A 13,766-nucleotide genomic window follows, 5' to 3' on the forward strand; every position below is an offset into this window, starting at 1 on the left:
TGACGCTGTATGGAGGAGGGAGAGTGCAGGGAGATGAGAGGAGGGGCGGGGAGATGGTGTGAAGGGGAGCGAGATGAGAGGGGAGACGTAGGAGAGTGAGACGAGAGGGTGCAGATTCTATTTGTTTTAAGTTTACCCATCATCAGGTGTGTGAAACATCGAACATCTTAGTTGGTAATTTAATGAAGAAGATTGTTAAGTTTTGTAGAAGTGCACTGTGGTGGGTTGTAAGGACTGGTGTTTGAGTAGCCCTGCACTACTGTGTGTGTGTGTGGTGTGGAACGGTGGTGCAGTGGTTAGCGCACTGCATTACGAACCCAGCGACCAGACTTCCATTCCCACTCACGACCAATACGAGCGGTGAATATTTGCGCCTGTGCCTGCCCTGGGTCGACTCAGTTTTAAATGAGTACTTGGTTCAGTCGCTAAACATCAGCGCCCGGGAGACAAGGGCAGGCATGGCAGGCGTGGTGTTGGCCCACCCACAACCAACTCATCACTGCTCGCTGATAGCACATGCCTCAACAGCCGGTTAAAAGGCTATACAGAGGATCCTTGTCTTTTTGTGTGTGTAGGGAGGTCTTATCATCAGCTGCACCAAAAAGAAAAACACCTGCCTGTGTACTTCATGCCATGATCAGAATAAGACTCTTTATTTATCCTGGAAAAAAATGTAACCCTCCATCCGCCCCTGTGGAGCAATGAGGTGGTTGTGGAGAAGGTGGAGGAATTCCCATACCTGACCAGTACCGGTTGGGTAGCGGATGTCTCACTCCAAATCAGCCGAGCGGGGTTTATCTGTTCATTGCCTCGTGGAAGCTACTCCACATACAGCTCCAGGTCCTCTTTGCCACGGCAGTGCCCTCTATTCTCTTTTGCTTGCGAAATGTGGACCGCTTTGAAGGAACATATGTGGCGACTTGAAACATTCAGGCTGGCCATGCCTGCGATCCATCCTGGGTTTGACCAGACCGGATTGTGCGAAGAGCTCACAAATCATTGCAACGTCTGAACACAGCCCCATCAGGGAGCTCCCCTGGCAGACGAGGCTGTGTTGGCTGGGTCACGTTAGCCCGCGTGCCCAGCCACCTCATGGCCATACAGTGTCTGTTCGTCTGGATAAGGGGGCTTAAGTGGGTGAGGGATGGGCTAGAGAACAGATGGGCCGATGTGGAACAGGAGGATGTGGAGCTGAATGGACTTGCCGATGACCTGTACCAGGTGTCAGGCAGAGTGATGGGTGGCTAAAACACAGCGGGGAGTGTGGGTTAACTCAAACAATAATTAAATTAATGTGGCCTTTGGTAAACCCCACATCATCTGGGTGTGTCCCGTGGCCTTCTGCCAGCAAGCATTTTTCCCACTTCGCGTGGCCTATATCCGTGCACCTAGCCTGGTGTAAGCATCGTGTTGATATCCACCGCCCCTTGGTTGTGAATGACGTCCGTTGTTACGTGTGCACGTATATATATACGTGCGCGTGTGTGCGAGTGCATGGTTTGTTTATACAGCTACATGTGGTCGAGAAGTTGCTGATGAGTGGGAATACCGGGCGAGCCTCGGGGGCCAAACAGCACAGCGACCCTCCTGTGTTTCTCGTCCAAGTACCCGCGGGCGTTCATAACACAACAACATTTTTTACTGGCAGCGGTGTCTCCCGTCCGGTTCTGTCGATTGACGCAGAGGGAACCAAGCGGAAATCTGTGCACAGAACCCCCCCCCCACCGCCCCCCGCATGCCCACTCCACCTTGAGCTCTCGGACTATTATTTTAACCGTGCTGATTTATAAATATATTTTGTTATCGCTCTGTGCAAAACGAACACCGGAATTGGAACACAATGGAGACGTAGCCCAGTGGTCATATTGTGTGCGGAGGGTAACTGCAGAGAAGCTTTCACTCAGAAGCTCATTCTTTAACCGGTGGAGTTGGCACGCTCGGGAGGCTGACTTATAATGGCCATGTCGGGCTCTTTGCGGCAGAGGTCGCAAACGGGTTTTGATTCCTTACCCGTACCCGGCCGCACCAGGGTCGCAAATGGGTACCCGTACCCGTACCCGGCCGGGTACGGGTAGCCGTTCCCTACCCGTACCCTACCCGAAATGAGTGACAAACGGTTACTCACTAGTGACTCACGGCCTACCCGTACCCGTACCCGGCCGCACCAGGGTCGCGAACGGCTACCCGTACCTGTACCCGGCTGGGTACGGGTAGCCGGGTATCGGGTAGGGTACGGGTATCGGGTACCCGGTTGCGACCTCTGCTTTGCGGGCAGTGGTACGCTGCGGGTGACTGCCTGTAACGCAGCGGTGTGGACGCAGCAAGCGAGGGTTGGTGGATCACACGCACACATGGCGTGTGATCCACCAAGTCCACAGAGTTGGTTCAAATGCAGCCACATGCAGTGTCGCCAACACCCGGATAGACGGCCCGGGACCGCTTCAAGTGCCACTCGACGCCGATGTTGGCTGTGGCCGGGAATTGAACTTGGACCTCACTGGGTTTAAGGCGCAGTGCTGTTAACAGTCTTCCCAAATCGCTGCACGATTTTACGGAATAGTGAAATGGCACGATTTTATGAGCCTTTTTTTAAGTTACTTTTTTTTTTTACAAAAATTCATTTTTTTTTTGCTATTGCCGAGAACGTGTTTTTTTTATGCTTTCCGAACTTTTAACGTTTCCTGATTAAATGCTTTGTCAATGATATTCTTATTCAAAGTATGATACCGTAGAAGTAGTCCTAGTAGTATTACACCAACAAGTACAAGCCGTGACGTGTGTTTACATTGATACAGAGACGAAGTCCAATAGGCCAGCGCGGCCAATGCCACACAATCCTCCTTGCCATCGCTCCCTTCCTTCTGCCAGATCGCACAGCTGTTGCACGGGTGTCATCCAACCTCCGAGCAGAGGTCGCAAACGGGTTTTGATTCCTTACCCGTACCCGTACCCGGCCGCACCAGGGTCGCAAATGGGTACCCGTACCCGTACCCGGCGGGGTACGGGAACCCGTTCCCTACCCGTACCCTACCCGAAATGAGTGACAAACGGTTACTCACCAGTGACTCACGGCCTACCCGTACCCGTACCTAGCCGCACCAGGGTCGCAAACGGCTACCCGTACCCGGCCGGGTACGGGTAGCCGGGTATCAGGTAGGGTACGGGTATCGGGTATCCGGTTGCGACCTCTGCCTCCGAGGTCTGCATGAACCCACACGTTGCTTTTACCCTCTCCGTCCTGCACACGTAGCAAACGCAAGACGAAGACATTCCCTTCCCATTACTGGCGTTGTGGCTTCCTCTTCCTTGTTACACGGCTGTCAACGCGTCGTTTAAGGGCAGCTCATCCAGTCTCATCACCACTACCACCATCATCACCATCATCATCTGTGGATTCAGGTCTTCTATTCCTCATGGTTACAAACCTCTGGGTGCCATTCCAGTGTCCATCTCGCACACGTGTCTCACCCACCCGTCTCGACCATCTCCGAATTACATCCACAAAGCTATTCCTGCCACGTACACATTCCTAACCTCCAAGTTGCTTACCGTAATCCTACTATGAAAACCCTAGAACTCAAAAAGCCAGAAGCTGCTTTTCCCATTCTGTTACAGTCCAGTGGGCAGTTGCATCAAACAAATGTTTTTTAAAAATCTTATTTGATTGGCACTGATTCGGAGGTCGGGGGAAGTTTTGTACTCAAGTTGTTTTATGCAAATGAGCCCGCACGGCATCGTCGGCATTGCTTCTCAGCAGAGTCGAGCCGAACCGAAAACCGGATCCAGAAACCGATATTAACCGCTCATTTTTCTTGAACGGAAACTGAAAACCGAATGGAATTTTTTTTTAAATGCTGTTTCAGACCCAAACTACCTACTCCCCCCAAAAAATATCGGCACCCTGTTTAACCGGTTACGAGTTTAACAGGCATGAACCGGTTTTAACCGGTAACCGATTTTAACCGGTTACGTTTACACCCCTCCCCCCCCCCCGTATGTTTATCTCTCCCGGCGCTTTGTAGCCGCGCTGTCAAAAGTAACATTTTCTACGAATCCCTTTTGGCCAAATTTCCCATTAAAAAACCGGTTCAGTGGGTTTGTTGAATTAACCCGAAAGAGAGAACCGGCAGATCGATGGGTTTCTCGCTCTTGCTCCTGAAGTATCGACGAGCCAGCCGTCAATGCGTGTAACGGCGCTTCAATATGTTATCGGATTCATATCATAAGGTTTTCGGTAAAGTCACGTAGGTAAAACTGTGACGGTTCCACCTGAAGACGGAAGCTTGCGTTGCCTCCGAAACGTCGTGATTTTTATTTTATTTTTATTTTACTTTTATTAATTTTAATTTTTTACCTACGTGACTTTACCGAAAACCTTAGAATATGAATCCTTGCAGTCACGAAAGCTTCAAATCTAGAATGTTATCGGATCTCGCGCGCGCGTGCACCTCACTATGACCACACTGCAGTGATTCACTTCTGCATTAAACTCGTGCACAACAAACTCTGTCCCGTGCCTTGATTTACAACGTCTTAGACAATGTCGGTGGTGGTGGTGATTGGTGGTGATGTTTATAACTTCATTAAGCTCAAGTTACACGATGTTTACTGTTCATGGGTATGTTATTATTTTTATAAAAGGGGCCGTCCATAAATGACGTCACGCGATTTTGGACGATTTTTGACCCCCCCCTCCTTCGTCACACGACGTCACAAAAAGTCAACCCCCCCCCCCCCTCAAATATGACGTCACAAAGCTCTGCCCCCCCCCCCCCAAATATAAAACATGCTTCAAATCGCTTTCAACTGTTGTCATTGTAGTGCGTATTTAATGTGGCGCTGCACTCTGATGTTGTAGGAGAAAAGATTATTAACAAGTCTATTTAATCAAGTAGAACGTGTTGTCTGTATTTATTTAAAGTTGCGCATTTTGATGTAACGTCACATTTCTCAAACCCCCCCCCCTCGTCACACATCGTCACAAATGTCTGACCCCCCCCCCAGGTGCGTGACGTCATTTATTGACGGCCCCTAAATACAACAGAGTAAGTAGTTTAAAATGACAATAGTAGTATCTACTGACTCTAGCAGTACAGAGCAAGTGTCTAGGCATATACGCATAGACACCCTAAATACACTACATACAATAGTTAGTATCTGCCAGAGGTGGGACAAAGTCATTGTTATGCAAGTCCAAGTCGAGTCGCAAGTCATCAAATTCATGACTCGAGTCTGACTCGAGTCCAAGTCACATGACTCGAGTCCACATCTCATAGGTGGGACAAAGTCATTGTTATGCAAGTCCAAGTCGAGTCGCAAGTCATCAAATTCATGACTCGAGTCTGACTCGAGTCCAAGTCACATGACTCGAGTCCACATCTCATAGGTGGGACAAAGTCATTGTTATGCAAGTCCAAGTCGAGTCGCAAGTCATCAAATTCATGACTCGAGTCTGACTCGAGTCCAAGTCACATGACTCGAGTCCACATCTCATAGGTGGGACAAAGTCATTGTTATGCAAGTCCAAGTCGAGTCGCAAGTCATCAAATTCATGACTCGAGTCTGACTCGAGTCCAAGTCACATGACTCGAGTCCACATCTCATAGGTGGGACAAAGTCATTGTTATGCAAGTCCAAGTCGAGTCGCAAGTCATCAAATTCATGACTCGAGTCTGACTCGAGTCCAAGTCACATGACTCGAGTCCACATCTCATAGGTGGGACAAAGTCATTGTTATGCAAGTCCAAGTCGAGTCGCAAGTCATCAAATTCATGACTCGAGTCTGACTCGAGTCCAAGTCACATGACTCGAGTCCACACCTCTGGTATCTGCTGACTCTGTAGTAGTATCTACTATTACTCGTCAGTAGTATCTGTTGACTCTATAATAGTGTAAGGACAGTACGGGGTGATGTCGGGACAGTACGGCTCCCCGTGGCCATGGTTACTAATTAACGTAACGGGTCACGGTCGGGTAACGTTAGGGTAATGTGGGACCTAAGTGCTCGCTAAAATGATTGATGTGACCAGCTTTGACAGGGTTGCGTGAGGGGAAGCACGTGACCTAACGGTCGTAAATTGTAATAAGGGCAGAGACGGACAGGGCCAGGTGCGATCGGGGGAATAGGGTCGTGGCCGGGTCGTAACGGTCGTAAATTGTAATAAGGGCAGAGACGGACAGGACCAGGTGCGGTGAGAGAAGGTTCGGGAATAGGGGCGTGGCCGGGTCGTGAGGGGGATAAAAGTCGGCGTGAACCGGGGCTCTGGGCTGCTGTTGTGGGGGAACTGCCGTTATCGTCGTTACCTTTGAGCGGGTCGTCTTCATCATCCTATAGTGGGCACCTTGTAGGCTTGGAAGGCTAGAGTTACGTTGTCTCAGAATAGAGTTACCTAAGTTACCCAAGTGTATATAGTCACTCGCGGTTACTCGTTAAGTCATCGGTGAGTCGGCGGACTTTATTCATAATAAATATACATATAACTCAAAAAGACGGTGTCTGTGAGAGCTACATTACAGTAGTATCTACTCTAGTCAGTATCTGCTGACTATAGTAGTGTAGGGGAGTAGTGGGTGACGTCACGTCATGCTCGCCCTCGGAGAGAGTGGCGTCACAGAACGTGACGTCAGGCGGACTTGGGGGGACAGTGACGTCATGTCCCCGGGGGTGGGGGGGGGGGGGTATTTAAAGGGGGACCCGGGATGTAACCGGGGTTCGTCGGGGGTAGGAGTGGGGACTCGGGTAGTTGGTCCTCACACGAGGCTAGGGGAGGCTACTCCACCCGACCGGCCGAGGTTGGGGTAGTACCAGCCCAGGGCAGGGAGGAGAGCCGAGTTAGCCGTGTTGTAGGGATCATGTGGGGGCCGTTGGCCCCCGGGGTCCCTCCCGCCTGCATCCCCTATTCCGTTTACGTTACCCCACCTCCCTATTCCCCGCTACGGTTTCGCCGGCATTCGAACGCGACGCCCCTACTGTTACAGCCTCGCGCCGCGCTCCCACGCTGCGAGCATACGTGCGCACAGCATCATCAATCAAACGCCACACTCCCCCTCTTTACACCACTACGTACAGCTCTCACACACTGCGAGCGTGTGCCCGTCTATAGCCCTGTGCGGCACTCGCCTCCACGTCGAATAACCACGTTACCAATGCGCATCCGTATTCGACACGTAACGAACGTATGCGCACTCACGCACACAGCTCTCCGCGGCACTCACTCACCACTGAATACTCGCGTTATGATCGCGCACCTGTATCACACATGGAGTAAACACACGCGACACCCACTCTCGCACCGCTCTGCGCAGCGCTCTCCCGAGGCGAGCCGCAGCACTACAGAACCACTGTGTACACACGCTCACCCACGCGCTCAGCTCCGCGCAGCGCTCACTCACGTGGCGAACCACTGTGTACACCCGCGTACCCACACGCTCAGCTCCGCGCAGCGCTCACTCACGTGGCGAACCACTGTGTACACCCGCGCACCCACACGCTCACACTGCTCAACAAGATCACGCGAGACCACGCTTCGCTATTAATGATTTATTATCTGCTACTCGCGAATTGATGCTAAGTCAGTATGAGTCGACGAGGCTGGCCTATCCTCCTTCCCCTGGACCTATTCCCTATTTATCGGCTTTGATTCCAATTCACCTTCGTACTCACTGTTAGGTGCTCACGGCGGTCCGTTGATCTCCTCCTCGCAATGTACCGCGGTGCGTCTCACGGACGTCCGGGTCGCTGGGCTGGAGCTTGTGGTGTCGCCTGGTGCTGGAGTCAAGAGAGCGATTTCCCCTTTGCGCTCCCTATTTATCCTCCCTACCTCAAAGGGATGCGGCTCTGAACAATAGGCTCGCGACCCTCTGGCACGCGCACGGCGGTTCCGGGCGCTTTTGATATGCTAATTAATGCTCAACCTGCGCGGCGCAAATTCCAATCAATCCCTTTCTCACGCAGGCCCCCCCATTATTGCAGTTCATGCGGCGGCGTCCGTCACAAAGGCTCGCCGTGGGAATCTGTGCACAGGCTCCCCGCACGCCTCCCCTCTCCCAATCTATTCATACCTTCAGCTTAATCATTTACCCTCCCCAACAATTGTGCCTGCGCGCTCAAGCGCAACTATCCCAACCTTCCGCGACTATGCGCAAGAGCCCCTGCGGTCCTGCTACTCCAGCTGTCCCGTCCTTCCCCTGCTGGCCTCGTCGACGCGTGGGGGGGGGGGGGGGGGTGTGTGTGGGGGATGCGTTTCAACCGCGGTGGCCGAATGCCCTTCGCCGCGGCCACACCATATTAAGGCCGGTCGCAGCGCCGCGGTGCAACGTAGCGTCGGAGGAGGTCATCCAATTCCCTGATCGCCGGAAACCATGAGAGTTAATCCCGATAAGGGTTTCTCGGATAAAAACCGGTCGATCAGGTGTCCTCCCCTTCCCGCTCTATGGGGGGGGGGGGGATGCGTGCGGGTGTGTTCATGTGAGGTGAGGTGAGGGGGACGGGGGGTCGGCTCCGTCGCTTGGTGGTGGCGAGGCCGCAGATGGGGCGCCTGCTGAACGGCTTCGTGGTGGCGGCATCACAATCACAGTCCCCTGGAAGTTATCGGCTAGGGGGGTTTTGGTTCAGCGTAAGCCCTTAACAAACCTGGCGCAAGCCCTTAATAAACGTGGCGTGAGACCCTAACCGCAACCTGCCTCGGAGTCGTGAATTGCGCTACAACAGTAGTATCCACTCTAGAGTCAGTAGCAGAGGTCGCAACCGGGTACCCGATACCCGTACCCTACCCGATACCCGGCCGGGTACGGGTAGGGTACGGGTACGGCCGGGTATGGGTACGGGTACCCGTTTGCGACCCTGGTGCGGCCGGGTACGGGTAAAGAATCAAAACCCGTTTGCGACCTCTGGTCAGTAGTATCTGCACACTATGGGTGTGGCAGAGGAAGAAGAGGACATCAGTGGGGGTGATGGGCGAGGCAGGAAGTGCCGAGAACCGCAATAAAATTTGAGACATCCGCATTACCGTGTCGACCCATGCGCTTTACCCCGCATTCTTGTCCAGGGAAATTGAGTTTTCAGGTCCATACGGCGCACAGCCGTTTCAATACGGGCAACAAAATAATTGTCTGTTTTTTGTGCGATGGGATTTTGTAGGATGAACGTTGAGATTTATAAGGGCACGGGGTGACCAATAAGGTCCTGAATTTGTAATAAGATAGGGCATTGATGAGGGTTTGAAAGGTATGGAGACCCACAGAGATACACAGAGACCCACAGAGATACACAGAGATACACAGAGACCCAGAGACATCAACAAACACCCACAGAGACACACAGAGGTCTACAGAGACACACAGAGACCCCACAGAGACACATACCTTTTAACCCATATGCATTTATCCCGTATTATTTTGCAGGGAAATTGGGTTTTCAGGTCATACGGCGGGAAACAAAAATTGACCGAGCAACCCAACGTTCCTACCAGCTCCCTCCGCAGGAATGTGTTATAGTATTCACAGTACCTTTTGAGACTATAACACACGCACAAGTCTATTCGAGAAGATAATTTGGGCTGCACTGCCCTCTGCTGCCCGTCCACCTAAATCTGTAATAAAATAAAATATAAATCCTTTGGTGACCCCTGCTATGCATGGCAAGGTGATGGTTTTGATTTGTTCCTCAGCTGGTTCTTTCCCAACGGTTGGGGTGATGGCTTTACGAATTGTGTCGTCTGAATATGCATTCATCTAGAGGGCTTGGTGTACGTGTTCCAGTTCACTGGCTAGGTGATGATGATCAGAAACACATCGAGCTCTGTGGTGCAGAGTTTTGATGAGGGAATTCTTCTGGGATGGATGGTGGTGAGAGTCAGGTTTTTGGTAGGCGTCCGTATGGGTGGCTTTCCTGTAGACAGTGTCCCATTGATTACAATTTTAATATAAAAAAAATGATCCGCTAAAACCCACCGAGAGACAAACCATTATCAACTACAGGGGTGATTGTATCCCATTATTTCACAATTTTACTCATAAAACCATATTCCGTTGATTGAAATTGTAATGTGTTCATCAGTGTACAATAACTATTGCAGTGATTTTATAATGCCGTGTATTCGTTTGTTTTTCATGTTTAAAGTATAAGTCCATCCGAAATTGTTGGCATCGTCCCCCCGCTGAGGGAGTGGTACATTCCAAATAGCCCAACAGCTATGGTGAGCAATGTGGATCAAAACAGATGCCGGTAACGCGATTTGTTATTATTACAGATGTTCATTCGCCATAATCGGACTGACGTACATCAGAATATTACTGGTAGGAACCTCCTGGTTACACCAGCCCACAGGGGATTATTGTGTCCGTCGTGCAGAGAGGGGCTGGGTGGGGAGGGGATGGGTGGGGAGGGTGGGGAGGGGCTGGGTGGGGAGGGTGGGGAGGGGCTGGGTGAGGAGGGTGGGGCTGGGTGGGGGGGGCTGGGTGGGGAGGGGCTGGTCACCCCGTGGTGCCCTTATAAAACTCAACGTTTAACCTACTCACGTCGGCTTGTGCCCGCCCTCACAGTCGGGCATATTTGCGGAATACACCACGCCGCCGTTGACCCTGGCCATTGACCGAGCAACCCAACGTTCCTAGCAGCTCTCTCCGCAGGAATGCGTTTTCTGGGACACTATTTTTTCCAGGGGTGTACTTCACTTCGCGACTGGGGTACCGATCAATCCGAAATCGGTGCCACTCCGCGATGTCGAAACGCCAAACATTAGCATTAAAAAATCAGTTATCGAAAAGTTAAACTTTGAATAGTGCATAAAAAAATCAGTTATCGAAAAATGCAACTTTGAATAGTGCATAAAAAATCAGTTATCGAAAAATTCAACTTTGAATGGTGCATTAAAAATTCGGTTATCGAAAAATAAAACAAATAAACTTTGAATAGTGCATTAAAAAATCGGTTATCGAAAAATTCAACTTTGAATAGTGCATGAGTCGACTGCTACATCGCCCACCATTAACATACTAAAAGTGACTGCATCACGGACATCGTGCGAGAGCCGGGCTACTATGGTACCCCCATAAGGTTCACGTGAACAATCTCACCCCCCACTCCACATGTAGCACACGCCCCTCATTAATAATCATGAGCTGGTGACGTCACTCCACATGTAGCACACGCCCCTCATTAATTATCATGAGCTGGTGACGTCACTCCACATGGTGCACCCCCTCGTTAATAATCATGAGCTGGTGACGTCACTCCACATGAATCACCCCTCGTTAATAATCATGAGCGGGTGACGTCACTCCACATGGTGCACCCCCTCGTTAATAATCATGAGCGGGTGACGTCACTCCACATGAATCACCCCTCGTTAATAATCATGAGCGGGTGACGTCACTCCACATGAATCACCCCCTCATTAATAATCATGAGCGGGTGACGTCACTCCACATGAATCACCCCTCGTTAATAATCATGAGCGGGTGACGTCACTCCACATAAATAACCTCCCTCATTAATAATCTTAAGCGGGTGACGTCACTCCACATGTAGCACACACCCCCTCATTAATAATAATGAGCGTGTGACATCACGGCACATTGAGCACCTTCATTAATAATCATGAGAGGGTGACGTCACCACACGGTGCGCTCCCTAATTAATAATCATGAGCGGGTGACGTCACTCCACATGAATCACCCCCTCATTAATAATCATGAGCGGGTGACGTCACTCCACATGGTGCACCCCCTCATTAATAATCATAAGCGGGTGACGTCACTCCACATGTAGCACACACCCCCTCGTTAATAATAATGAGCGTGTGACATCACGGCACATTGAGCACCTTCATTAATAATCATGAGAGGGTGACGTCACCACACGGTGCGCTCCCTAATTAATAATCATGAGCGGTGACGTCACTCCACACGGTGCGCCCCTCTCATTAATAATCATAAGCGGGTGACGTCACTCCACACGGTGCACCCCCCTCATTAATAATCATGAGCGGGTGACGTCACTCAACACGGTGCGCCCCTCTCATTAATAATCATGAGCGAGTGACGTCACCACACGGTGCACCCCCTCATTAATAATCATGACAGGGTGACGTCACTCCACACGGTGCGCCCCTCTCATTAATAATCATGAGCGGGTGACGTCACTCCACACGGTGCGCCCCTCTCATTAATAATCATGACAGGGTGACGTCACCACACGGTGCACCCCCCTCATTAATAATCATGAGCGGGTGACGTCACTCCACACGGTGCGCCCCTCTCATTAATAATCATGACAGGGTGACGTCACCACATGGTGCGCCCCCTCATTAATAATCATGACAGGGTGACGTCACCACACGGTGCGCCCCCTCATTAATAATCATGACAGGGTGACGTCACTATGGTGCACCCCCCCTCATTAATAATCATGACAGGGTGACGTCACCACATGGTGCACCCCCCCTCATTAATAATCATGACAGGGTGACGTCACCACACGGTGCACCCCCTCTCATTAATAATCATGAGCGGATGACGTCACCACATGGTGCACACACCCCCTCATTAATAATCATGAGCGGGTGACGTCACCACATGGTGCACCCCCCCTCATTAATAATCATGAGCGGATGACGTCACCACATGGTGCACACACCCCCTCATTAATAATCATAAGCGGGTGACGTCACCACACAGTGCGCCCTCTCATTAATAATCATGAACGGTGACGTCACTCCACATGGTGCATCCCCCCTCATTAATAATCATGAGCGTAACATAATATCGGGCTTTTTAAATCCTTTATATTAAGTTCGCTTGCTTGCTTGCGTGTTTGCTTGCTTACGACCGTGCAAATCTTTCGGTCGTTTTTTAACCCACTTCCCGTGATCCAATCGAGCTGACATTTTCCACACAGACTCGTTGTGCGTGACAATTAATTTTCGTGAAAAAAATGTTCCAAAATTTTACACTGTTTAGGGAAAATGTTTTAAATATTTAATTACCAATTGCTTAATGCTGGCAGACAATCATCTGACCCATAGGTGGCAGCCATCTCAAGCCAGAGGACGAGATGACTCTAGCCGCCACGCATATAAAGGATTTAGAGTGAAAAACTTTGTTTTTACGGGTTAATTTTTTGGGGTTAAATCGCGTAAATATAAAAATGTTGTCGTTAAATCCTCCACCACCCGACACAGCCAATTAGGAAAGGAGGATTTCTCCACAAATCTGGCTGCTGTCCGCCTGATGAAGCTAGTTGCAATTACTGGCGAAACGTCGTACACTCAGATTGTAAATGTTGTGGATTTACTCTGCAACACACAGGTTAGTGCTGTACTCGTGACGAAATGGCTACGTGCCAAACCTTTCCTTAATTGGCTGTGTCGGGTGGTGGCGGGTTTAACGACACATTTATACATTTACGCGATTTGGTCGTACATGTTATATAAATATCGTTTAATGTTAAATTTAAATCACAGTTCCTATGATTACTGTTGTTACATTGTTTTTATTGCGTTATTTTGGTGATTTCGAAAATATATGGGTAATCTAAATCGTATTATGGTTGTTATTGTTTGACTTGCATAACACTGGAATTTTTCTTCTTGGTTCTTTCGCTAAAGTCACGTAGAAGGGAAATAATAAAATAATAAAAATAAAAAATAATAAAATAATTCTCACGACGTTTTCGGCCACAACGCAAGCAGCCGTCCTCAGGTGAAGAACATAGAATGGTTATGGGATTTTTGCACACAGCGGTTTTTTTTTTATGGAAGATTTTT

Source organism: Lampetra planeri, chromosome 62 (genome assembly GCF_965212315.1).
Source record: "Lampetra planeri chromosome 62, kcLamPlan1.2.h2, whole genome shotgun sequence".
NCBI lineage: Eukaryota > Metazoa > Chordata > Hyperoartia > Petromyzontiformes > Petromyzontidae > Lampetra > Lampetra planeri.